Source organism: Orcinus orca, chromosome X (assembly GCF_937001465.1).
Source record: "Orcinus orca chromosome X, mOrcOrc1.1, whole genome shotgun sequence".
Taxonomy (NCBI): domain Eukaryota; kingdom Metazoa; phylum Chordata; class Mammalia; order Artiodactyla; family Delphinidae; genus Orcinus; species Orcinus orca.
Window position 1 is genome coordinate 1,911,253 of NC_064580.1, and position 27,918 is coordinate 1,939,170.

Sequence of the window (27,918 nt, forward strand, 5' to 3'; positions counted from 1 at the left end):
GGCTCTTCCTTTACCATCAGGAAGTGACTTGACAGGAGACGGTCTAACGATAGCCCCACTGTACTTACCATCGGCCAAGCATGCCAAATGCTCCACGGGTCACTTTGGGAAAGTTCCCTGAGTGGTTTTTTTTTCCTCCAGAGAGATGAGTAAGTCTGGACTGCTGACGAGACCCTCTTTGTGGTCCCAAGAGGTTATCTTAAAAAAGGATGCATTTGCAAAAACAACATTTTCCAACAGGCTACATCTTCTCCCCTGGAGAAGCTGCGACATTTGGAGATGTTACAAGGGCAACGCAAACGCCCCGGGGGAGGGCTTTTGGAAAGGAAGGTGATAGATAAAGCCGAAAAAGGGGCTGAGGTCTCCTCCCAACTTTCTGCAGACACCACTCAGCCCTCGCCTGCCTTTTCCAGGACCCATTACATCACCTCCCCTGGAAGGGCTAAGGCGCAGCTGTCTGCCCAGAGGTACGGAGCTGAGCACAAACCTCCTCCAACATGATAAATCTTGGCGCTGCCGTGTCTAATACCTGAGCTGTCTGCCTCCACCATCCGCCCCGGGCAAGGGTGCATTCCTGTCTTGTGATTTTTAGGGATGGTTTTTCTGTTCCCACATCCTCTGTGGCTCTCACTGACTAGGTGCTACGCTCACAATAATTGTCACCATGATGCGTTTTTTTTTTTTTTCTTTCTTCTGCTCCTGTAGACCTGACCTGCATTACCCCAAAATCTCTCTCTGCAAGGAGAGCATGATTCAAAGTTATATTATCCGTGGGACAAAGCTATCCACGTATCTCCTGGCTCTGAGTTTAACCATATGTAAAATTTGGAAGTGCCTAGTGCGTGTTTCTTATCTTTCTCAGAGGTCACCATGAGCTGGATGATGGATAGAAGTGATGAATTTGGGCTTCAGGACGCTTCTCTGTGTGTGTGTGTGTGTGTGTGTGTGTGTGTGTGTGTGTGTGTGTGTGTGTGTTCATGAGACAGTGTACACTTTAGACTAGATTAACCAGGGTGCACATAGAGATAGCCAACGGAATCTTAATGTCCTGCAGGGAAATCCATTACCAACACCCATCCGTGATATTTATACATGAACACATTACTGTGGGTGTGTTTGTTACATGAAGTTTGAGATACGGTCTCTAGGCATTGAAGTAAGTTCTCATTTATCTGTCAGACATTTCTTTGGGTAAATATTTTTTTTTCCTGTTGGAAATATGTTTGAAGGTGTGGTGGAACTCAGGATTTATCTTAACATAAACCTCTCAAACTGTCCTGGGAGATGGATTCAAAAGTCTCTGTTCCCAACCTTATAACAAATGCCGTTGAGATGTGCAGTTCACTCCACAAACGAGGGACATTTTAATGAGCTTGTTCTTTTCCTTGTTATTTGGAACGGCATTTAGGGAGTGAGACAGAATGCAGGAAAAAATGGAGATGGGAAGGAGAAGACTGCTTTTGATGATACACACAGACAGGTAAATACACCCGCCCATGCGTACATACATGCATACATAAAGTCATGCAGAAACGCATGCGTACACATACACCCAAACGCATGTACAAACACAGATGCGTACACGCAAACCTAAACACATGCCTGCATACGAACACATATGCACACAAATACATGTGCATACACAAACACACAGATACAGACTCATGCAGAAACATACACATTCAGACACCCAGACACACAAAGGTTAAAGACGGTAACCCAGGCCAGAGCCTGGGATGTGGCTGAGACGGGGGAGGGTTCTCGTGGCTGGCCTTTCGGTCCTGACCAGGACATCCAGGAGGCGGGCAGACTGCAGGATGCAGCCCCCAGTGCTAGCCACGTGCAGGCGGACGAGGCTGGCCTCGGCTCCAACAGGAGCTCAGGGCAGCCACTCCTCAACCAAACCCCAGCCCCAGATTCACGGCTTCATCCTGTGGTCGGAAGGACAGCTCTGTGCACCTAATCTCTCGGCCACACATCAGCTTGGAGAACTCTTGGAGATGGATAAAGGACCACCATGCATGTATTCAAAAGGCACCCAGTAGCCCCTGAAGAGAATCACCTGTTTACCCTAAATCTACACCTACCATCCTCCCAGCTTGGCAGGAGGCTGGCAAGCCCATCAGAGTAGCTGACAGATAAAAACACAGCACAAGCGGCGCTGAGTATGTCTAAAAGTGAGTCTGGTAATCTGGGCATCTGACCCCATCATAACCGAGCTCCTACTGTGGTCCTGGAAAGAACGCTAGTGTCCACTACTTATTCGTGACCGATGGTTACCATGGATACCTCTGTCCAGCACATGTGCAGACTCAACTTTTATCCCACAGTCAGGCACATACACCGCTGTGAACCTTCATGTTAAAACCCAATCAAATGGGCACCAATTGTTTTGGATCTTAGTTCCCCGACCAGGGATAGAACCCATGCCCCCTGCAGGGGAAGCGTAGAGTCTCAACCATGGAGGTCCCAGCAACGATTTTTTAAATTTGAACTCCTACTGGGTTCAAACTGCTACACTGACCCACATGCCATGCCTGGAAAGACACTAACAGCTGAAAAGAAAATAAAACCATGTACAGGACTGCCTTCTGCATTGAACCCACATACGAAAGAAACTGAAAATAAAATTTGCAAAAGAAATTTGAGGTGGGTGACCTGATGTGGATGATTTTTCTTTTTTTTACTTCTGACAAATACTTTACAAAGTGTTTTGTTAGGCTAATGGAGGGGTTGGGGGGGGGGAATCTCACTTTCAACACACAGAAGGTGTACCATGGTATATTTCCATCTATTACGGACTGTTTGAGTTCCTCCGAAATACATAGGTTGAAGCCCTAACTCCCAGCACAGGTGTATTTGGAGAAAGGAAGCAATTAAGGTGAAATGAAGTCATGAGTGTGAGGCCCTGATCCAATAGGATTAGTGTCCTTAGAAGAAGAGATACCTTCACTCTCTCTCTTTCTCCACAATATGAAGACACAACAGGAAGGCAGCCATCTACAAACCGAGGAGAGAGTCCCCACCGGAAACCAACCACTGTGGCCCTTTGATCTCAGACTTCCAGCCTCTAAGACTGAGTAAATACATGTCTGCTGTTTAAGAGCCCCCCCATATGTGGTACTACATTATGGCAGCCTGAGCTGAGTAACATACCATCTCTGGGTGTTTAGCGCTATAATTTTCTATCACTGGGGCAAATGGATTTTGTAGCCCACCATACGCTTGTGTTATAGGCCCCTCAAAAAACTGAGTGAGCACTGGCTAGACACGGAGGCTTTGCAAAGACCCTGATTGTCCCTGACTATGGTGTTTGGAGTGGGTTTCTGCCCCCGCCCTCAGGAGCAAGGGAAAGCACATATGGACACGTGTAGGCTGTGTTTTACATTCTTCAGCGTTTGCTTTTGCCCAGATGACCCGTGAGTTTGTTTCTCACTGGTTTCCTCTGGGTGGGTGCTGGGGTGGGTAACATTCTCTAATTAATTACACCTGCCTGGACCCTGGCAGCCCTTGACTTGCTGCTCTCACGGGTGGGAGGGCTGTGCTTTGTTCATCGTGGTGGGTGATTCTCTAATAAAATGCTCCTTGAATTGACACTGACAGATCAATGATGCAGGAGGACAGAGTCATAGACAGAGGGGTTGGGGGACACTTGGGTGCTGCCATTTTGTGGTGGACTTTTAGTTCTGGACGAAAGTAACCCTACATATAATGTACCTCCTAGGACTTTGCATGACCCTTTGTGCTCTCACGTCTCGAATTTTAATAAGCATGGTTTGAATATAAGTGTGAGCATGGTTCCAAAGTAATTAACACAACAGCACAGTGGAGACCTAGAAAATCTCATCTATCTATCTATCTATCTATCTATCTATCACCTATTTACTTATCTCTATCATCTTTCTATTTATCTGTTTAGCTATCCCTATCATGTCTCTATAAACTATCTATCTCTACCTATTTCTCTATTTCATCTATCATTATCTGTATCTATCATCTATCTATTTATCTATTATCTATCTCTATCATCTTTTTATCATCTATCATCTTTCTATCTACCTATCATTTATCTATCATCCATCCCTCCATCTATTACCTAAGTATCTATCTATCCTCTATCTATCTACCTATCTATCCTCTATCTCTCTATATAATCTACCTATACATCCATCCATCCATCTATCCATCTCTTTTCATCCATTTGTCTATCTGTCCATCCATCCATATCTATGCATCTATATATCTCTCCATACATCATCTCTCTCTCTCCACCCATTCATCCACCCATCTATTCATCTACGTATTCATCCATCTATCCTTCCATATCTATCTATCATCTATCTAGTTATCATCCCTATCATCTTCTATTTATCTATCCCTGTCATGTATCTATAAACAATCTATCTATACCTATCTCTCTATTTCATCTATCTATATCTATCATCTACTTGTTTATCTATCATCTATCTCTATCATCTTTTCATTATCTGTCATCAATCATTTATCATTTATTTATCTATCATCTATCCATCTAGCTATCATCTATCAGTCATACATCTATTCACACCTACTATGGAAACTGCTTCAGTATGTAGTCAGTTAGAGCTTCCACACGCACAGATTTCATTTGGGTTAAGCACTTTGAAGTGTGAGTTATGGATGATTTCAAAGAATGGTGGGGGTCAACCCTAAAGCATCTCCCAGGTGTGCAGGAAGAGGGCTGGACACTCCAGCCCACAGCCCTACTTTTCTGAAGGGGGACACTAAATGGCTACGCCCCCCAGGATGTGTCCTACGAGCTTTCTGAAAGGGCAGTAACTGACGTTCAAGGTACTGCCCCCTTGAACCCTCTGGTCACTGGTATGCATCAAGCTGATTATGACCCAACATATCTGAGGAGCAGATGCCTCCCTGAACCTCCAACTGTTTTCTCTGTTCCATCGGCTCTGTCCCTGACACACACCTGGAGTACCGTTCAGGACTGAGTGCCAGGAAAAGGATGACCTTCTCTGTGCGTGCAGGGGAGGACTGCTTCCCATGCCGGATGCAGCAAGTCTGTGAGTTACCTTCAAGCTACCACCAACTTTAGAACAAACAACTATATTTAAACCAACACATGGAGGGGAAAAAAATACATGTTAAAATATACATCTAACGGTTACAGAGAAACAATGCCTGAATTGTCATGACTTCCAGTTTATACCCACCAAATATAATTTCTCTAACAATCAGAGGAAGGAAACTCAGCTTCAGAATTTCCCTGGGACCAGAGGAGTGACTTTCAAATAAGAGTGCTTTAAACTCCTCCGACGGGGCTGAGTTGAAAACCATGCCTTTTACTCTCTAGGAAAATCGTGGGGCATGCTTCTGACTCAGAATACACAAAAGGACCTAGTTTGACGTTTGATGAATCGACATCTGACTGCCCTCCTAACAGAAACATTTCCAGGGAAATCCATCTCCTCCAAAGTGCATTTTCTTCCCCCACGGGAAACTTTTCTTGGAAGTTCCTCATCTCATACTTGAAAATCTTTGCACTTACATTGAGCTCTTGGGGTTGGTGTGGGGATCTTGGGCTCCCAATGCACAGGAGTCTCCAGGCTTTCATGAGAAAAACCTCTCTGCCAGACCTTAACTCCAGATCTACTCCCAATTTTGTCCCTGTCATGTCATTTTGGGTAATTTGAGTAACCTCTGAATGTGAGATCATCACAGCAATTTACTTCGTAATTTCTCTCTGTCCAATTGCATCTGAAGAGTTGTGATGCACTCGGCAGCAACTGGAATTCAAATCTTCCACCTCTAGAGTTTTCCCTTGACATTCATCGGATTCCCTATTCTCTTCCTTTCCCTGATGGCACTGATAACAGGTAAGGAGCTGTTCCTGCTCGAAAATCATAATCTGTACAGTCTCCATGGGCAGAACCAACTGGGATATCTGGTCTACCACCTACCTTTTATGAGTCCTTGCAGGATTTTGCCTGCGAAAATGAATCACTATCTCACCTTAAAGCTATCTCCTTTCTCCAAGTAGGAAGTAGGAGGCATCACACTCTCAATATGATTTAGGCATCCATGGAATCCTTCCCGTTCCTACAGGTCACATTTCCATTTTTACTAAATTTCTGCCCACACTGACGTATATGCACTGGGTGGTCAAACCGTATTTGTGCAATAGATGTGTTGAATTCCAAGCCCTGTCTTCATCTGATGAAGAAATGCATTTCACAGTCACCCAAAGACCTGACATCATAACTGATAAGAGTTCTTGGTTTGATTATTATTTTTTTTGGCATCTTTTCTTTCAGCCCTCCAAGAAGATTACCTTTAAAGTATTTTCCTTGGACGGTTTCTCTCTTATTTTCTTCGTTGTCAATGACCAACATATTCTGTTCTCTTAAATATTCACAGCTCCTTTCCCCTTTGGGGGTGGAGGGGTATAATCATAGCTACGTTCCCAGGTTCATTGTTTTTCCTGTTTCAGCATCCTTTTTGGTTAATGAACACAGCTTAGGAACACTTATAAGTTCGGTTCAACATTCCAATCTGTTTCAATAATCCTTTCTGACTTTTCTCAAGGAAGCAAGGGATGGTTAAGTATTTCCAGGCTTGGGGAGGCTCTCCCGGGCACATCCTAAGAGAAATGTGGACTCTTCTTGGGCCTTTCCTGGAATCCAGCTCATGGTCTCTCCATGCAAGCTGAGTCTGCTTACCTGAAAATAACATTAGACACACTCAAGCAGAACAGTTCGCTCCCTGAGCTGTTTCCTCCTCACCTTTGACAAAAGGACAGGTGATCCAAGCCAAGGTGGCTTCTAACCAGCCACTGGCAAGATGCAATCTCTCTAGTCCATTGTGGGACTCCCCCAGTTTTCTTGCCTTAAACCCTTGTAAATCAAGTGAATTTTTTCTTCCACCTTTTCTCTCCTCTCTGTTTCTTCTGTTCCGTAACCCTGCCCCTTCTTGGGGAAGCAATTTTTTTTTCAGTTCTAATTAATTAGCCTTAGACATAATAATAAAGTTAAACCATATCCATTTTCTGCTAAGTTTAGTAAAACAAGGTTTCCTTCTTTTACTATTCTGCTAAATTGTCTCACAGTTACATACATAACGTACAATTTAAAAAACAACTGGGGCTTCCCTGGTGGCGCAGTGGTTGAGAGTCTGCCTGCCGATGCAGGGGACACGGGTTCGTGCCCTGGTCCGGGAGGATCCCACATGCCGCGGAGCGGCTGGGCCCGTGAGCCATGGCCGCTGAGCCTGCGCGTCCAGAGCCTACGCTCCGCAACGGGAGAGGCCACAACAGTGAGAGGCCCGTGTACCGCAAAAAAAAAAACCAAAAACAACTGTAGTTGAATAGGATATGAGAGTGCTCAGAAGCTCCTTCTTTTAGCTAAAAACAAAAATATCTCTTATGTAAAATTCATGCTGTTAAATTAGGACCAAGTTTCACATTATTTTGGTTGATTCTAAATCAGTAGTCTTAAGTAAATTTTGAAACCTTATATCCCTTCTCAGAAATTTTTGTTGACCTCTAAAATTCCTCATCATGTCTCAATAGTTGTAAAATATACAGTTTACAGAAAATTGTGAACATTGACATGAAAATTTCATCAGTCTTTGAAATGGATCCATTTGGATTCCCACCATAATGCATATAAAAATACTTGAACAAGCTCATTTTAACAGGTCAGAAGTTCTTCATTTTTTTTTTGTCTCTGAAATTCTATTTTCATATCACTTTTCTTGGGGAAGCAGTTTAATGACTTACATTTCCCTGTAAGAAAAATCTACTCCAATTAGCATTTTTTTCTTCTTCCTGTTTTATTGAGATATAACTGACACACAGCACTGTATAACTGTAAGGTGTACAGCACAATGATTTCACTTACATACACCGTGAAATAATTATCACAAGTTTAGTGAACACCCATCATCTCCTATAGATACGAAATTAAAGATATAGAAAAAAATTCCGTTTTGTGATGAGAACTCTTAGGATCGACTATCTTTACACCTTTCATACAGAAGACCCAGCAGGTGTTCATTCTACTTTTCATGTTGTACATCACAACCACAGTACTTATTTATCTTATCTTATAACTTATTTATCTTATAACTGTACCTTTTGACTTCCTTCATCCGATTTTTTTCTATGGGTTTTTGAAGTATAATTGACTTACGACAGTATGTTATTCCTGGTACACAACACAGTGATTCAATATTTCTAAACATTTCAAAATGGTCACCATGCTAAGTCTTGTTATGATGTCACCACACAAAGTTATCACATAGTCATTGACTACATTCGCCACACTGCACTTTTCACACTCTTGACTCGTTTATTTTGTAACTGAAATGTCTTTCAGGCACAGGGTTTTGCACGCGTTTGCCCTTGGTTAAATATTGAGGCAACATCATGTTCATGACCATAAACTACAGAGTATCCTAATTTTGTTGGCTATTTGAGAGTGCAGTGTATTACTGAAGGAGCACTAATGCATTTTAACAAGTCCTGATGTGAACATGAGCACACTGCCACAATTCTTCTAATACGTACGAGCCAATATGTTTATATATATACACCTTCTAACACATATCACATTAAATCCATGCATACAGTTTAGGACAAAACCAAAAAAGGACCCTGTGTTTCCTGTATCGTATAACACGGCGGCATCTGGTACGAGTTTCAGCCAGGCCAGGTCACGTCCCTGACCACATGTGTTATTTAAATAAGACTTCCCTTCTCTCCACTGCTCTGTGAGGTAGAGCAGCTGATACCACTTTGACATTGAGCTTCTGATTGCAACAAGGAAATTATAGAAGATTCAGTCCTAGGGAATTCCCGGTGGTCCAGCGGTTAGGACTCAGCACTTTCACTGCTGTGCGCCCAGGTTTGGTCAGGGAATTAAGATCCCGCAAGCTACACGGCGCCCTCCGCCCCCCACCCCAGCCCCCCGATAAAAGATCTGGTTCTGAAAATAAAGTCTTTGGGGAGGAAGTATTGCCTGAATGTCGTGGGATGGTTTCTGTCTTTCGCACAAACGTCTGTGTTTTCTGTGGACAGCCAGATTCCCAGCTAACTGAAGGGAATTTTGTCTCTCCCTTTTCCAAAGGGAGCCAAAGGCATCCCTGCAAAATATGCAATACACACAGGAGGGCTGGCATGCCAGAAATGCCACAGCAGCCCAAAGATTCTTTCCACCGCAGCCTTTCCGTTAGCTTGGTTGCAGTGGCTGATTTCATGGAAGAGGATGAGCGACCTCTTCTTCAGCCAGCAGCATGGAGCTGAACATTTGCAAAGCTGTGACTGCCTTAAAGATGGATCTCTACCTCTGATAAAATGACGCACGCACCCATCTTACGGCAGAAAGATTGAGTTGCACCTTTTTGCTCCTAAGATCTCTCAGCCGATCCTTCTGGTCCACAGAGGTGGTTTGAGAGAAAACATCCGGCTTCCAACAGCCAGTATTTCATTTCCCACTGGTTGGCGCAAGTGGACATCATTGCTGGTGGATGGGATGTTTCCTACTGAAGCCGAATCTGGCCTCCGTGCCCTGACACCAAATTAATTTTTGGAGACCAAGTTTGGGGTGAAGCAGAAGAGAAGAGCTTTATTGCTTTGCCAGGCAAAGGGGGCCACAGTGGGCTAATGCCCTCAAAACTGTGTGTCCCAGGGACTTCCCTGGGGGCACAGCGGTTAAGAATCCGCCTGCCAATCCAGGGGACATGGGTTCGAGCCCTGGTCCGGGAAGATCCCACATGCCGCGGAGCCACTCAGCCCGTGCGCCACAACTACTGAGCCTGCGCTGCAGAGCCTGTGAGCCGCAACTACTGAAGCCCACGTGCCACAACTACCGAGCCTGAGCTCTAGAGCCTGCAAGGTGCAACTACTGAGCCAATGCACCACAACTACTGAGCCCGTGAGCCACAACTACTGAAGCCCGCGTGCCTAGAGCCCGTGCTCCGCAACAAGAGAAGCCACCGCAATGAGAAGCCCGCGCACCGCAACGAAGAGTAGCCACAGCTCGCCACAACTAGAGAAAGCCCGCGCGCAGCAACAAAGACCCAATGCAGCCAAAAATAAATAAATAAATATTAAACAAAACACAGAAAACTGTGTCCCAACCTGGAGGTGGTTGTGAGGAGTGTTACAGCGATGGTTCAAAGAGGGCGTGGTCAGCTCATGGGCACTCTTCTCATTGGTTGGTGGTGAGGTCATCGAAGTCAGCATCATTGACCTTCTGGTTCCAACGGGTCTGGGTCTGCGTGCCGGTGGGCAGCATGCAGTTAACTTCTCCCACCTGCTGGGGTTTCAGTATCTGCAGAAGAACTCAAAGATGTTGTCATGTGTATCTCTTGAGGGGGAACCAGAACCCTGCCCCCAGGCTGCACCATTGTTTCTCTTGACTGTTCCTCCCTTGTCTCTGCATCCCCTCCCTTCCCTGATTAGCAACTGTTTGAACCTGCCCGTTGGAACGCAGGGAAGGTCACGGGGGCTGAAGGAAGCCTATTTCCTGTAATCAAGAAGTGCGGGACACAGAAAAGCTTTTGTGCCCAGGAGCCCCACAGGGTCTTGCTCGGTATCACTACCAGGGATTGTATGCAAATTTTACATTTTTGGGGTCAACGTCAGGATTTCCTCATTTCAGTTCCATTCAAGTGAGCACATGTGTCTTGAGCCCCTGCTGTGTGAGACCGCCCCCCCCATCCCCACCCCACCCCGGGCTGGCAGCTCTAAAGAGCTTGAGCCCGACAGGGTGGTGGAAAGGAAGGAACAGGCGTTCGGGATGGGGAGGGTCTCCTTGAGCTGCAGCATTGACAGAGGGATGGGTGTTTCTGCTGGGTGATGGTGATGGGTGGGATGTTGCCAGCAGAGGTGAAATGAGGCAAAAATCACTTGTGGGTGCACACAGATACCCTCGGAAGATATAATGGCAAAAAAGGAGCCACGTTGATGATGTGTGCAATGATTATCACCTTAAACTCTTCCTGATGACACAGCAGAATAAGGGTTATGGGGACACATTAAAGTGATATTGCATTTTTGAACTCATGATGGCCGGCAAGAGAATCTCGCCATGGCTTCCTTTCCTTTTTATTTTTATGGAGGTGAAATTCACATAACCCCAAATCAATCAACCGAAGAGAGCAATTCGATGCCATTTGGGACATTCACCATGTGGTTCAGCCGTCACCATGATGGTTCCACAACATTTTCATCACCCCAGAAGGAAACCCTACACCCATCCCCAGTCAATCCCCACTCTCCCCGGCCCTAGGCAGCCAGGTATCTTTCTGCTTCTTTGGAATGAACTATTCAGAACATGTCCTACAAATGGAATCCTATAATGTGTGGTCTTTCGTGTCTGGTTTCTTTCCCTTAACGTCTTGTTTCTGGGGTTCACCCACATTGTAGCTGGTATCAGAATTTCATTCCACGTTATGGCTGAATAATATTCCAACGTATATGTGTGTGTAGGTATATGGACATATACTTCATTTCCTTTTCGACTCTGGTGAGGTGACGAAACTTTGCTGTACAGCAGAGACTGGAACATACTGTAAATCAACTATACTTCAATTCAATGAATTAATTAAAAAATCAATCACTACATCACAAGCATCCTACTACTGAAGACTCAGGCTCCTTGCCTGAGCCACCTTTCCTACCTTTTCGATTCCCTGGGTGACCAATGAAGCCTCCTTCTATCTTGAAAGCCCGTCATCGGCCAACAACCCTCAAATGTATCTCAGTACCTTTGCTCCAGACTCACGTTATCCAACCGGCTACTGGGATGCTTAACGGATACGAGATTCATACCCACGTTCATGAGATTTCCGATTCAGCAAGTCCAACGCTGTATGTTTGACCCTCCTTTGAAACCTTCTCCCTGCCACCCTTCTCCGTCTCTGCCCAAATGTTTCGAGTCCATACTTACTGTTCTCTTGTGTGTCCTGCATCCACCAAGAAGTCTCATTCGCTGTCCTGTCTGTATGACTTTCCTAAGACTGTCGAAATGTATACTCTCACATTGCTAAAGGCCAGACATCCGAGGTCAAGGTGTGAGCAGGACCAGGTTCCCCTCAGAGGCTCTATATGAGGGTCCCTCCTTCCGCCGTCCAGCTTCTGACAGCTCCAGGTGTCCCTTGATTTGTAATGCATCACTCGAATCTCCTTATCCTCGGGGGATACATTCCAAGACCCCTGGAACCGCGAAAAATACCAAACCTTATGTACACGCTGTATTTTTCTATACATATAGACCTAGGATAAAGCTTAATTTATAAATTAGGTACATTAAAAGGATGCCCGAGTTGCCAGCATCACCACTCCTGTGCTTTGGGGTCATTATTAAGTAAAATAAGGGTTCTCTGAACTCAAGCACTGAGATACCGGAGAGAGTTGATCTGATAACCAAGACGGCTGTGAAGTGAGGAAAGGGTGAAACTTGCTGGACAAAGGGAGGATTCACGTCACGGGCAGGACAGAGCTGATCGCGCAAGATTTTCTCACACGATGCTACACAATTTAAAACTTACGAATTGTTTATTTCTTCAATTTTTCCATTTAATATTTTCTGACTGAGGTGGACCATGGGTAACTGAAACCATGGAAAGTGAAACCACAGATAAGGGGGGGGAGTATTGTATCTGCCTTTCATCTCATATGGCCTTCTCCACCTGTGTCTGTCTGTGTCCAAATTTCCCTGTTCTTTTTTACTTTTGGATTTTAAAAATCTTTTTAAATTAAAATAATTTGTAAATATTATTTTTTTAATTGAAGTATAGTTGATGTACAGCGTTGTGTTGGTTTCAGGTGTACAGCAAAGTGATTCAGTTATACACAGGTATTCTTTTTCGGCTTCTTTTCCCTATAGGTTATTACAAAATATTGAGTATAGTTCTCTGAGGAGGTCCTCGGTGGTTATCATTTTAGAGATACTAGTGTGTATATGTTAATCCCAAGCTTCTAATTAAGGACACCAGTCACGTTTTGTGAGGGCCCACCCAAATGACCTCATGTTAATTTGATCGTGTCTGCAAAGCACTTATTTCCAGATAAGGTCACATTCACAGGTACTCGCAGTTGAGATGTCAAACATCGTTTTTTTTTTTGGTGGGGGACCAATTCAACCCCTAGCACCATTCAAGTGTATCAGCTCTCAGAGCACTTCTCACCATCTTCACTGCAATCACCCTGATCCAAAATACCACCAACTCTTTTCCAGCAAACAATCAGAGTGCCATGGATTATTAGGGAAGTTCCCAAAGGCACACGTGATTTCATCATTCTCCAGGACTCGCTTCACCCCTTAGCATCTTGTCTGGACAACCTGCTCCTCACTCACTCTTCCCCACCCGTGCTGTTCCATGAACATACTAGGTGACCCTTACCACAGGGCCTTTGCACAACCTGTTCCCACTACCTGGGAAACTCTCCCTCCGGCCGTCTGCTTGAGATCAGCCCTCATGGCCCCCATGCCTTAGCTGAAATGCCACCTTCTCCATGAAAGCAAGCTTGACAGTCCTGCACAGAAAATTTCAACTTCTCTTCTGCTCTCAGCTGAGGGCTCCCATTCCCCATCTACTCTTCTGCTTTTTAAACTTTCCATAGCATTTATCACCTTCTAGCATTTTCTGTGATTCGCAGATGCCTGATGTTTATGCTATAATAGAGGCTTCAGCAGAATGCAAGACATGTTTTCTTCCCTGACGTAGCCCAGTAGCCCCATGAGTCCCTCTGAACAAAGGTGAGACTCAGTAGATGTCTACTGAATGAATGAATGAATTCATGATGGATGAGTCCCTCTGCAAAAAGGCAGGACTCGGTAGATGTCTACTGAATGAATGAAAGTTAAATGCCTCTCCCGAGATCTCACTAATAAGAATCAGAAACAGGGCTCAAACTCACATTTCCATGTGGAATCCAACCTTCTTTCCACAACAGCAAAATCTAGTAGAAATACATTCACTCATGGCTACTAGCCCATTTTCAAGATGTAACCATAAGGAAAAACCGTTAAGACTCATGTTAAAATAATCTATATAATGATATTTGGAGGATAAAAGGGAAACAAAACATGACCCTGAAGTACCCCTAAACATTTCATTCTCTGCTTACAGAATACAAATTTTCATCAGGACAATTTTAACTGAATCAGCTGAGACTGACCCTATGGAAATTCCTGGAGCTGTAATATGTTAAAATGGCCCCGCTCACATTTTTAGTATAAATACAGTCTCATTTTCTTTCTTACAGTACAAGGGAGAACCAAATAATGTCAACAAACCTCAGGAGAAATAGACAAATTATACCATCAAGGCAAAAACAAATTATTGAGGAAACAAAAAGTCGGACTCAATTCCACAACAAAGCATTTGCATGCTTTTAATACTATTGAGGAGTAGAGCATAAATCGGGTTTTCTAAAAACACTTAATTCCCCTCAATTCCAATTCTTGCTTTGCTGTTTGTAGTGGTTTGTTTGTTGTTCTATCGTCCTAAATTGCTTCCAAGAACTAGAATGTAGTCTTGATGCTAATCCAATTCAGCTATATTCATTTCCTTATTATTTTCTCAATAAGTAAATATTTTCATTTTGGAGAATGGTTCCAAAACACAATTATACCTCCCAGCAAGGGCTGTCATGCAAATTCGTAAGTCACTACTACTTTATTTTTATTTTATTTATTTATTTATTTATTTATTTTGCGGTACGCGGGCCTCTCACTGTTGCGGCCTCTCCCGTTGCGGAGCACAGGCTCCAGATGCGCAGGCTCAGCGGCCATGGCTCACGGGCCCAGCCGCTCCGCGGCATGTGGGATCTTCCCGGACCGGGGCACGAACCCGTGTCCCCTGCATCGGCAGGCGGACTCTCGACCACTGCGCCACCAGGGAAGCCCGGCAGTCCTATTTTTATGTAAGCAATCTCCGTATTATTTTCCATAGTGGCTGCACCAATTTACATCCCCAGCAACAGTGCACGAGGGTCTCCTTTCCTCCACAGCCTCTCCAACACTTCTGTCTTGCCTCTTTGAGTCACTCCTATTTTAAGCATAAATGGTTTGGGGTGTAACATCCTTAAAGGAAAATTGAGGGGAGCAAATGTCACGTCATCTTCAGGGATTCAATCACTTACCAAACATTTGTTGGACGCTTCTTAATTCTAGGGCACTGGGTGAGTTTTTTTTTTTTTTTTTTTGACAGAACGTAAAGCCTTAACATTTTTTATTTTTTAACTTTTTAGTTTATACTGGAGTATAGTTGATTAACAATGTTGTGATAGTTTCAGGGGAACAGCAAAGTGACTCAGTGCTACATAGACATGTATCTATTCTTTTTCAAATGCTTTTCCCATTTTGGTTTTTATATAATATTGAGCAGAGTTCCCTGTGCTCTACAGCAGGTCCTTGTTGGTGATCCATTTTAAATATAGCCGTGTGGACCTGTCAACCCAAACCTCCCGATCTATCCCTCCTCCCATTTCCCCCCGGGTAACCGTAAATTTATTCACTCATTCGTTCGCTTAATTATTCAAGAATTTTTGTTGGGTGCTGATTTGGGCTAGTCTCTGTCTTAACACCTAGAGGACGAATGGGGACAAAACAGATGTGGCTCCTACTTTTGGGGAAGTGTTGATCTTTTAGAGGAAGTTGTTTGAATACTTAGGAGCTGACGTGAGTGTCTAAGAAGGGAAAACAGGGGTGCTGAGGGGCACAACGCCAGGGATTGTGAGGTCTGTCCATTCGAACTCCAGGCTTTCTCTTTCTCTTGGTCATTTTTCGGTCCAGGTTTCTCCAGTCTGCCTACTGCCACGTCCTCCTGCGTCCTCCAAGAGGGCCCCTGCCCCTCAGCTCCACGCTTGCCCAAAACCCTCCTGGAGGTCAGGACTCTGCTCTGCCCAGCTGGTTTTCTTTGCATCAGAGGAGATGCTGACGGATAGACTGAGCATCCTCGGTCAGGTGTAAAGTCATCCACCTGGAATGACCCTCCCCAGGGAGCTCACCTTGAGTTCTTCATAGATGTGGAGAGCACCCCTGGGATTTCCCTGGGGGGAAGAAAAAAACCCTTCCTGACCCAAGAACCACGCAACGTCCGTGAACTCTGGGGCCAAAGGGATCTTTCTGCTGTACCGACTGGAGGGTCTGGGACAGTTCAGTAAATCGCTCATCACAAGAGCCTGATTCCTTGGAAATGCATCTGCATGTGTGAATTTTCTTTTATTTACTTTATGTCTCTGTGCTTTTAGGTCACAACTACTTTCCAAGCCTGTCATTCTGAGGCATATCTTACATCCTGATAACCTGTCCTTCTTATTGTGGTTGAAATACCCCTAATATACATCGCACCACCTGTATTCATTTCCTAGGGCCGCCATAACGAAGTGCCCCCCGCTGCGGGGCTCCACACAACAGAAAAATCACTCTGAAGAGCAGAGCGTGAAGGCGAGGTGCAGGCACGACTGATTTCTTCCGGAGGTTCTGGGGGAAACTCACGCCTCTCTCCCAGCTTCTGGTAGCTGCTCACAATCCTTGCGTTCCTTGGTTTACAGAGACGTCATCCCTATTTCTGTCTTTACGTTCCTACGCCGTTCTCCCCGCCTGTGTGGATCTGTGTCCAGATTTCCAGTCCTGTTGGATTAGGGTCCCTCCCTCCTCCGGCACGACTTCATTATTTCACAATGACCCTAATTCCAAATGAGGTCACATGCGGAGGGACAGAGAGTCGGGACTTTAACATATGAATCTGAGGGGCACACAGTCAACGCATAACGCCGTTGTAAGCATTTTAAAATACCCGACTGGGTGGCATTGAGCACAGCCACAGTGTTGTGCGATCACCCCCTTTATGTAGTTCCAAACGGTTTTCATCACCCCAAGGGGAAACTCTGTACCCGTGAAAGCAGTCACTCCCTAGTTTTCCCTCCCTGTGGCCCCTGGCAAACACTCATCTGTTTTCTGTCCCGTGTTTAAACGCTGGCTAACGCAGGCATTTATAAATACGTCGAACGGAAGCCCGATCTTACCTAGAGAGTTCAGATGCCTTGTGGCGTTTGGAATGGCATGCTCTCTCTGGTTCTGTCTGCAGACGGGGGCACAGGAACTTACATGACCTCACTCTTGGATCAGGAAATACTTTTCACCAGTGATTCGGATACCCCATTCCAAGAGCAGGCTTTTTAAGCTCCCACGATTAAAACCAGCTGAAGTAAAGCCAACTCACTCCCTTGACAAGAACGAGATTACCGTATCTAGAAACAGAGATGAGGCTCAGGCGTGGCAAAATAAGAATAAAAAGCCCCAGGGTGATCAGTTCAGGGAGAAAAAAAAAAAAAAGATATGGCCGGAGGGTGGGTGAAAGTCAGGGTTGGTCTGAGTGTTCGCAAAACTGAAATGGCAAGATTGTCATTTGTAACTGTCCGCCCTGCTCTTGCGGGCAGATAAAGTGGCGAGATGGCTGGTGTGTCAATCTTGTTTGGAATGCTGAGTCCTAGGGAGACTGGGGCGGGGTAGCATGCCCAGTGGGCTCCCGAAGCCTTTTCTTGTCCCCCCGTTTCTTGTAGGCAAGACTGCAGCCTCCGAGACCTTCCCAGACTTCCCAAGGGCGGATGTGGAACAGTTGCTAATCAAGTCCCTGCTGACCGGAGACCCTGCACATGCCCTGATCTTATCAGCAACCCCACCCTTGAACTATTGCTATAAACGCATCAAATCCTCCCAAGGTGGGATACATAGTTTTTCGAGGGCAGGAGCCCGCTGTGCCCCTCTCTGTCTGGCAAAGCAATAACGCTCTCCTTTACTACTTCGCCCCAAACTCTGTCTCTGAGATTCGATCTGGCGCCGGTGCAGACAAGCTCAGTGTTTGACATCACTTAGCAGGCTCCGACACGTGTGTCCAGTGAGCAAATCAACTCAACAAAACATGTCAGACTAGATAAGACTGGCCATTTCCCCAAAACCTTTAGATTCCAAAACATTTCATCATGAGCTCAAAATATGCCTTACATTATGCTATGAGGCTATATATATACCCAACAAACATAAGCATTGGATTTCCCTGAGCGCCAAATGAAAACTGGGGAGCTGTGCAAAGGGGTTCATTTTTCTATTACTTTTTTCTCTTTTGTTGCTGCGGTTCATGGCGAGAACACTGGTGTTTGGTTTTGTTTTGGTTTTCTCAGCGTTGGAGCTGCCGATGGAATCAGATGGACATGCAAAGGTCAGCGAGTTCTGAGAGGCGACCATGGGATTTATTTTGTGTTTTGGTTTACATCGATGGGTTGCACAGCATGGGAATGGAAATAGCATTTATGGAGGAACTGCTAGATGGGAGGCACAGGGAAGGTCGGGCAGCTAGGATCAAAGCAACATCCTCAAGGTTGTGACAACCCCTTGGCCATGTTTTGGGGAAGCTCAGCTTTGCTCAGCAGCTGTCAGGCTGCTGCGGTCACACAGCTCAAGGGAACATCTAAGCTTCTATAAACAAAACACAGTGAGACAACACACTGCAGATGTTAAAATACAAAAGGAAAAAGAAATGGATGACCATAAAATCATCTTAGATCCCTTTCAAGAACAAGTTCTTGCAAAACAGACTTCTACTCTTTATAAAAGAAGCCACGGAATTATCCGAATAGATGTTCCCCTCTACAATTTGCTTTAAATTTAAAAATAGATGTATATTTGGATGGTATCCTGTAAAATTAAACTCCATTTCTGTAAACCTAGTGTCCTTTTCATCCAGTGACTGAAAATAGCTGGAAGACAGCCAGTGTTTGAAACGCTCTGAACAACCACAAGGTAATCCGTAATTTGGGACTATTAACTGATCTCTTTCTACATTAGGTTCACTGACAAAGTCTGGTCAGGCTGTTGAAACAAACCGTTTGGCTGCAAGTTTACTATGTCTGTCCTTCATCATCGTTTTCTTTCAACGTGATTTTCTTTTCCTTCATAAATGGAAGAACAACTGGTAAGGTCACATGGGGTAAAATAAATACGGGGGTCGGAGTCTTCTAGCGTAACCAACCAAGAAATGTTTCTTTTTTACAAGGGCTGTGGCTACATGAAATCTCTCTCCAGAGACAGGCAAAACCAACGCTATCATGCATCCATTTAGCATCTGTAGTTTCTCTTCATCACTTTATGATACAGTTAAAATAATTTTCATTGTCCTGAAAAGAGGACCACCCTGGACAATAGATTTTTACCAAGAGTAAAAAAAAAAATTCCAAGAAATGCCATTAAAACAAGTCCTATTCTCCTCCCAGCTGCCTTTTCTGTGAAGCAATGCTAAAACGCAGTAGCTGTGTGAATGCATCGTTTGATGGACTTACTTTGTTTTTTAACAGAAAATGTCTTATAAATCACACGTCAACCTTTTCTTTTTTGAGCTAAGAAAATTTGAGAGCATAAGGCATATAGTAATATGCAGAGTGTGTGAAGGGACTTCCCTGGTGGCACAGTGGTTAAGAATCCACCTGCCAATACTGGGGACACGGGTTCGAGCCCTGGTCAGGGAAGATCCCACATGCCGCAGAGCAGCTAAGCCCGTGCACCATAACTACTGAGCCTGCGCTCTAGAGCCCACGGGCCACAACTACTGAGCCCGGCTGCCACAACTACTGAAGCCTGCACGCTCTAAGGCCCACATACTGCCACTACTGAGCCCGCGTGCTGCAACTACTGAAGCCCGCGCGCCTAGAGCCCATGCTCCGCAACAAGAGAAGCCACCACAATGAGAAGCCCGCGCACCGCAATGAAGAGTAGCCCCCGCTCGCTGCAACTAGAGAAAGCCTGCGCGCAGCAACAAAGACCCAACACAGCCAAAAATAAATAAATAAATTTATATTAAAAAAGAGAGTGTGTGAGTAGACCACCTGGGCGTATACCCTGAGAAAACCATCATTCAAAAAGAGTCACGTACCAAAATGTTCATTGAAGCTCTCTTTACAATAGCCAGGAGATGGAAGCAACCTAAGTGCCCACCAACAGATGAATGGGTAAAGAAGATGTGGCACATATATACAATGGAATATTACCCAGCCATAAAAAGAAATGAAATTGAGTTATTTGTAGTGAGGTGGATGGACCTAGAGTCTGTCATACAGAGTGAAGTAAGTCAGAAAAACAAATGCCGAGTGCTAACACATATATAGGGGATCTAAGAAAAAAAAAATGTCATGAAGAACCTAGGGGTAAGACGGGAATAAAGACACAGACCTACTAGAGAATGGACTTGAGGACACGGGGAGGGGGAAGGGTAAGCTGGGACGAAGTGAGAGAGTGGCATGGACATATATACACTACCAGATGTAAAACAGACAGCTAGTGGGAAGCAGCCGCATAGCACAGGGAGATCAGCTCGGTGCTTTGTGACCACCTAGAGGGGTGGGATAGGGAGGGTGGGAGGGAGAGGCAAGAGGGAGGGGATATGGGGATATATGTATATGTATAGCTGATTCACTTTGTTATACAGCAGAAACTGACACACCATTGTAAAGCAATTATACTCCAATAAAGATGTGAAAAAATTTTTTTAAAAATTATACAATTTTTAAAGGGTACTTTCCATTTACAGCTATTACAAAATATTGGTACAAAACAAAGTTATGGTTACCAATGGGGAAAGGGGGGGAGGGATAAATTGGGAGATTGGGATTGACACATACACACTACTATATATAAAACAGATAACTAATAAGGACCTGCTGTAGAGCACAGGGAACTCTACTCAATACTCTGTAATGACCTATATGGGGAAAGAAACTGAAAAAAAGTGGATACATGTGTATGTATAACTGATTCACTTTGCTGTACAGCAAAAATGAACACAACATTGTTAATCAACTATACTCCAATAAAAATTAATTTAAAAAATATTGGCTATATTCCTCGTGCTGTACGAAACTGGGGGATTTATACCTCATGCTTTCTCGTGGTAACCTCACAGTGTTTTCTTCTGTGCGTTCTCTTTCTTGCTTTTGCTCTTACAGGTGAGAAAGCTCAAATTCAGACAGCTCAGTGTGAAAGTCCAGAGTTGAATCTGATGTGCCTGGTTATAACGTCAGGGTTTGCCCACTGCCTCCAGACACTGTGGAATGCCGTTATTCAACTTGGTTTTCAAAAACATGTCACACGTGTAGCCATACCCTGAAGCGTGCGTCAAAACCAAGGGAGCATGAAAAGTCCCTTGCACATTCCCAGTCCTACTCGTGCATGTCACAGAGTGAACGTATTCTTTTTTGTCCAGTAAGCCATCTTTTTAGAAAAGCAGAACGACAAGATGTGCAGTATCTCAAAAAAGTGTCGAATGCATAAAAGTCAAGGTCTTGTCGACAGGATGAAAAATTTGCACTGGGTGTGAACATCCTAAGCAGGAGGATTGCGGGGAGAGGGGATATATAAATTACTTTTAAGCTACTGTCTGGATTGGTATTTAGAAACAAGTAAATGGGCCTGATTTGTTCCAGACGTGTCCTCGGATGTACAATAGACATTCTATCTCCCTTAGCTGAGTCACAACTGGGGAATCTATTTGTCTATCTAAAGATGTTGCCCCAAACAAATGGGAGATCTCACTGTCCAAAGTAATTTCCAGAAGTTGCATCCATTTTAGAAGGAATGTAACATAAGATGGAGAGGAAACCAAACACAGAGAGATCGTCAGAGCCGCATGCATCTGGTTTTCATTTGGGCTGTATGTTTATTTTCGTCGTGTAACTTTCATTTTCCAAGTGGCTGGCGGGTAAAAGGTTTTAACTGATGCAACTCTTTTTCCAACTGGCAACTTTCTGGCTGTCATCCCGAGACTGTGTCCCATGGTTCCATGAAAATACATTGACGACAGAAATCCTCCGCCTCCAGGTTTATTCAGACCCTTGCAAAAATCCTTCTTAATGGATCACACATGTTCTAGGGTGGCTAAGGTATCGGGCTCTCCCAGGAGTGAGAAGGAGCTTGGAGGAATCCCATTTCCCCCTCTACCACCTACTCAGTAGATCAAGTCCCTTGGATTCCATGGAGTGGTCAAAAGGCCAATTAAGTAGAAATAAAGGCAAGCTTTATTCAGTTTATACTTTATCTCTAATCATTCATTTCTACATGAATCAGACTTGGTATATCTCTCTTTCCTTTGAAAGCAGGATTCTCTCTAAGCAAAGACTTGTAGATGGCCGGGCTGTAGGTTGGACACCTTATTCTTCTAATTCCCCCAAATCTTGCTTTGTGTATTTAAGTGCTTTGCTACCAGGTCCAAAGAACGTTAGCATGTTTGTAACTTTTTGGTGAAAATTGATCGCTTCATACTAGCTTTCTTTATCCATAGCTTTCTTTTTTTTTAACTTCCTGAAGTCTTTTTTACTTGACTTGAATAGGGCTCCAGAAAGTTCTTCTTCAGTTACTCACCATTTTAGTGTTTTCATATCTTTATCTTAGCCTTTCTTGGTTATTGGTTTCAGACCCTTTCAAACTAGCAAGAACCTAGATTTTTTTTTTTTAAACCCGATCTGAGAGTTCATATCTGTCAAGAGAGATTTTCATCCGTTTATATGTCCTGCAATTGCTAATATTTCTAAATTTCATTTTGGGTGCTTATTTGACAATTTCTAGGAACCGTTTCCTTTCTTCGCTTCTATTATTTCTCTTCTAGGATACCTAAATAAAAAAAAATATTTCTCCCATGTTTTTAAGAGGAAGCTGTTTTCAGTCTTCATTATTTAGTGATTAAATTTAATACGCCTAATAACTTCAGCAGAAAAATAATGAAGCTCACGTTTACTGTCTTCTCAAAGAGGTGACTTGCTTTAACTCTGTTCCATTTTCATTCTGCAAGTTATATCACTGCTAACTTCGGCCCCACCTTTGCTTGTATGCCTTCATGGAGTCGTAATTTTATTAGTGGTGCTGGCTTTGATGGGGTCAGTGTTAGACCGGTTTCACACTCTGGTCCTTTTCTCCTTTTGCTCACAATGTTTCTTGCATCCTTTTCCTTCATCTGACTCCAACATTGTCCTTCCTGTGACTTTCCTTTTGAAGTCCCAACAATGAGGGTCCGTGAGAGGGAAACACTCTGGCTTTGGGGAAACACCCGGGCTTTGCACTATGTCTTTATTTCCTCTGTACTCAGAATAGACTCGACTCAGCGTAGAATCTTAGACATCCAGAAATTTCTCTTTCATGCTTAAAAGACATACTTCTAGCTTCCAGCCCTCCTGATGGTGTAGAGATGTCTTCTCTGGGTCTTACCGGATACTTTGAGGTCACCTGGCTATTTTAAGTTTTCCCCTCTGTTTTTGAATGTCCACCATGTTCCTGCTATGTGTTTGATGGTGTGTTTATTTTTCCATACCATGATTTTTCAACTGGGGAATTAAAGTTGTTCACACATGTACACACTGCTGTATTTATTTTTTATTTATTTTTAAATTACGGTCATATCGCATTTAAAAATTTATTTTTATCTTTGGCTGCGTTGGGTCTTCATTGCTGCGCGTGGGCTTTCTCTAGTTGCGGCGAGCGGGGGCTACTCTTTGTTGCAGTGCGCGGGCTTCTCATTGCAGTGGCTTCTCTTGTTGCGGAGCATGGGCTCTAGGCGTGCAGGCTTCAGTAGTTGTGGCACATGGGCTCAGTAGTTGTGACTCACAGGCTCTAGAGCTCAGGCACAGTAGTTGTGGCGCATGGACTTAGCTGCTCCGCGGCATGTGGGATCTTCCCAGACCAGGGCTCGAACATGTGTCCCCTGAACTGGCGGTTAGATTCTTAACCAATGCGCCACCAGGGAAGTCCCGACAATGCTATATTTAAAATGGATAACCAGGGCTTCCCTGGTGGTGCAGTGGTTGAGAGTCCGCCTGCCGATGCAGGGGACACGGGTTCGTGCCCTGGTCCGGGAGGATCCCACATGCCGCGGAGCGGCTGGGCCCGTGAGCCATGGCCGCTGAGCCTGCGCGTCCGGAGCCTGTGCTCCGCAACGGGAGAGGCCACAACAGTGAGAGGCCCGCGTACCGCAAAAAAAATAAATAAATAAAATGGATAACCAATAACATCCCAATACGCAGGCGTCTTTAGTGTTTTTTGTTACCTTAACCATCCGCTTTCTATTTTTCAGAATTGTGTCGCAAACTGTTTTCTGCTGTCTCCCTTTCTCTTTGTGTGTGATTATGCAGTTTAATCATGTCCTCTCATTTCTGTAGGGCTTGCCTCCATATTTATTACAAATGCTTCTTTTCAGGAACAGCCTCAGGCTGCCACCTGGGAAATCATGGGTTCTGCGCCATTAGAACAGTCTGTCTGAGAAGAACATTTCTGTGTGCTTGACATTTGGGGCCACGTGGCACAAACCTGATTAAATAGTTTATTCTTAAATTGTGCTATTTGATGAATGCATGTCTTTGCTCTAGGGGTCTGGAATCTGAAGAGCTGAAATTGTGATGTAGGTACTTCAGCCTTCATGACAGATCCCCAGTAAAATTCCTGGACACCAAGGCTCGGGTGGGCTAATCTGACTGGCCAGAGTTCAGATGTGTCGTTACATACCACTGCTGGGACAGTTAGCCATACCCACGTAACTCCACCGGGAGAGGACACCTGGAAGTATGTGCCTTGCTTCTCCTGGACTTTGTCCCACAGACCTTCAGGCTTTGCTAATTTTAAGGAAGGAGGATGCGAGGATGCTCTGGGCTAATGGTAACGTCTACCTCAATAGGGTTGGTCGCATAGACATATTTATTTGTCGAAACTTATCACAGGGTACACTTAATATTTATGCATTTCATTGTATGTAAACTTTACCTAGAAATAATTTTAAACAAATAGTAAAACCTAGTTAATGATACGTATACTGAAAGTTTCAGGGTAGCCTGTGTGGATGTCTGTACGTATTTTAAAATGTCTCAAAAAGAAGCGTAGAATAATGGATGGAAATTGGGATAGATAAATGGACAGACAGGCCTACAAAGCAAGTCTGGTAAAATGTTAATGCTTCATTCTAGGTGATGAGTACATGAGTGTTCAGTGTAAATCTTTTCAAATTATATGTTGAAAATTTTTCCTAATAAAATATTTGAAAAAATCAAAATTGGAACATTACAACAAACTCTCCATTTTTACTGTGATTTTGAAACTGAAGTATTGTTCTCAAGAAAGTTTCCTCAAGAAAAAATAAATAAATAAAATGGATAACCAAGAAGGACCTACTGTACAGCACAGGGAACTCTATTCAATATTCTGTAATAACCTAAATGGGACAAGAATCTGAAAAAGAAGAGGTACATGTATACGTATAAGTGAGTCACTTTACTGTACCCCTGAAACGAACACAACATTGTTAATCACCTATACTCCAATATAAAATAGAAAGTTAAAAAAAAAGTCATTCACAGATCTGCTAAAATGAGCAACCACTGTTTCTTCAAGTAAGACTCAGCCCCTTCTTTCTTTTTTTTTAAAATTTTCTTACCAATTGCGTGACCTTAAAATTAAAAAAAAAAAGAAGTCCACAACTATTCTGGTTCTTAATTTTCTCCTCTGGGTCAGATAATCTCCAAAGATCCTTCCAACTTTAGAGACACAAGACTACAATTCTATCACTTAAGAGGAGAACATGACAGAAACTCTAAATGGACACATTTTCTTTGTCTCCTTGTTCTTCTCCCCTTGAAAAATTTTTAAACTTTTAATGCTTATGAGATTATAGATTCAAAAGGTGTTGCAAAAATAGGACAGGGAGGTCTCTCTCTTGTATGTTTTTAATATTTTAGTATTTACAAGGGAAACATTTACTAATACACAAATTATTCAGATTAGCTGACTTTGCAGTTTAAATGTCCTTGGAATCATTTCACTGTTTCCTTTATATTTTTTTCTCCCAAATTCCTGTAACTGTTTTTTTTAAAAAATTAAAGTATAGTTGATTTAAAATATTGTATTAGTTTCAGGTATAAACAGAGTGATTCAGAACTTTTATAGTCTGTACTCCATTTCCAGTTATTACAAAATATTGGCTATATTCCCTGTGCTGTACAATGTAGCCTTTGTTTTATACCCAGTAGTTTATATCTCTTACTCTCCTCCCCCTATGTCGCCCCTCCCCGCTTCCCTCTCCCCACTGGGAACCACTAGTTTGTTCTCTATATGAGTGAGTCTATTTCTTTTTTGTTGTATTCACACCAAAGAGTACTTCTGTATTATTCATCTATCTTCCTTATTCCTGCTACGTTAAAACCAATTTCTTAAAAATTGAGGTACAGTTGATTTACAATATTATATTAGTTTAAAGTGTACAAAGTAGTGATTCCAAATTCTTATAGATTATACTCCATGTATAGTTATTACAAAATACTGGCAATACTCCCTGTGTTGTACAATATATCCTCATAGCTTATGTATTTTATACCCAGTAGTTTGTTCCTCTTAATCCCCTCCCCCTATCTTGCCCCTCCCCGCTTCCCTCTCCCCACTGGGAACCACTAGTTTCTTCTCTGTATCTGTGAGTCTGCTTCTGTTTTGTTATATTCACTAGTTTGTTGTACTTTTGTTTAGATTCCACATGTAAGTGATATCATACGGTATTTGTCTTTCTCCGTCTGACTGACTTCCCTTAGTATGATAACCTCTAGGTCCATCCATGTTGCTGCAAATGACATGATTTCATTCTTTTTTATGGCTGAGTAGTGTTCCATTGTGTACATGTACCGCATCTTCTTTATCCATTCCTCTGTCGATGGGCATTTAGGTTGCTTCCACGTCCTGGCTATTGTAAATAGTGCTGCTGTGAACACTGGGGTGCGTGCATCTTTTCTAATTAGAGTCTCGTCTGGACCCATGCCCAGGAGTGGGATTGCTGCATCAAGTAACCCTCACTCTTAGCTTAACACAAGTCCCACCTTCATTCTGCTTTGGGGTTGCCTTCCTGCATCCTGTCGCTCCCTTTCCACCCACTATGACAGCGTATGAATCCTTCCCATTCTGCCCCCCGCATTCTGCTCTACTGATATTTTCTTATTCAGCTTCTCAGCGGCAGCAGAATGTGTTCCCCCCTCTCTCCTCTAGGGCAGCACCTTCCCACGGTCTCTCTGGACAGCAGCCGCTCATTCACGTCCTCTCCATCAATCGCGAGGCCAGTGGAGGCGGTCGAGCCTTGCAGATTCTGTACTTCATTGGAGATTTGCATCCCGCAATCACGTCTGCTTTCCGCCTCCTGAACTTCTCACCAGGCGCCAACTCTCGGAGGATCATTCCGTCCACGGGGTCCTCTGTGGGTGTTTCCCTTCATCTTGAGCAATGAACTCTGCGTTCCGAGCCGTGCACACCTGGCATCCCATCGCCTCTCAGGAGAACCTTCTCCAAAGCGACTACATCTGAACAGAAAGGAAAACTGGGACAGCACACCTCGTTTCGTGTGTGAGTGGAAAGCTGGAAACCCGTCGACGTTTCCAATCAGAATACACTTGGCTGAGGTCCGGGGGGCTGGCTTTTCGTATGGAGCCAGAGGTTGCCGGCAGAACATTCTTTTTGCCTTCCACCTTCTCCGCAGCAGATTCCGGAAGTGGTTTTCCCATGGAGTAAATGAGAACAATAAATGAGAGACTCACCAAACAGATAAATCAGCAATTTTATTGCTTAAAGACTGATCACACAAACACAGTGTAGTGTTTTGTCACTGTGATGCAGTCTAGCGGATAAACAGAAGCGTTGCTTAGGGGGGAAGAAGTCGAGGGAGCTGGGAAAATATTCAGAAATAATGTCTTGTGTCAAATCTCACAGAAGCTGGGTTTAAATGCTTCCTGTCACTCATTAGCATTTGTAGCAGCCGTCCTCAAGCCAATTCATGAGGAAGTCTAAGAAACATGATCTGAAGACTGCACTGAAAAGTTTGTGCCCAGGAAGCAACGTGGCATTTAAAATGCTGTCT

General features: G+C 43.9%; 1 long non-coding RNA gene across 1 annotated transcript in view; it reads right to left on the bottom strand.

Moving 5' to 3' along the window:
* Positions 1–294: 294 nt before the first annotated feature.
* Positions 295–27,918, bottom strand: part of LOC117199738 (uncharacterized) — a 46,124-nt gene continuing 18,500 nt past the window's right edge. The window contains exon 5 of the long non-coding RNA XR_004481054.2: positions 295–10,325. This is a non-coding gene — a long non-coding RNA (uncharacterized LOC117199738). The remainder of the gene's footprint in view (positions 10,326–27,918) is intronic.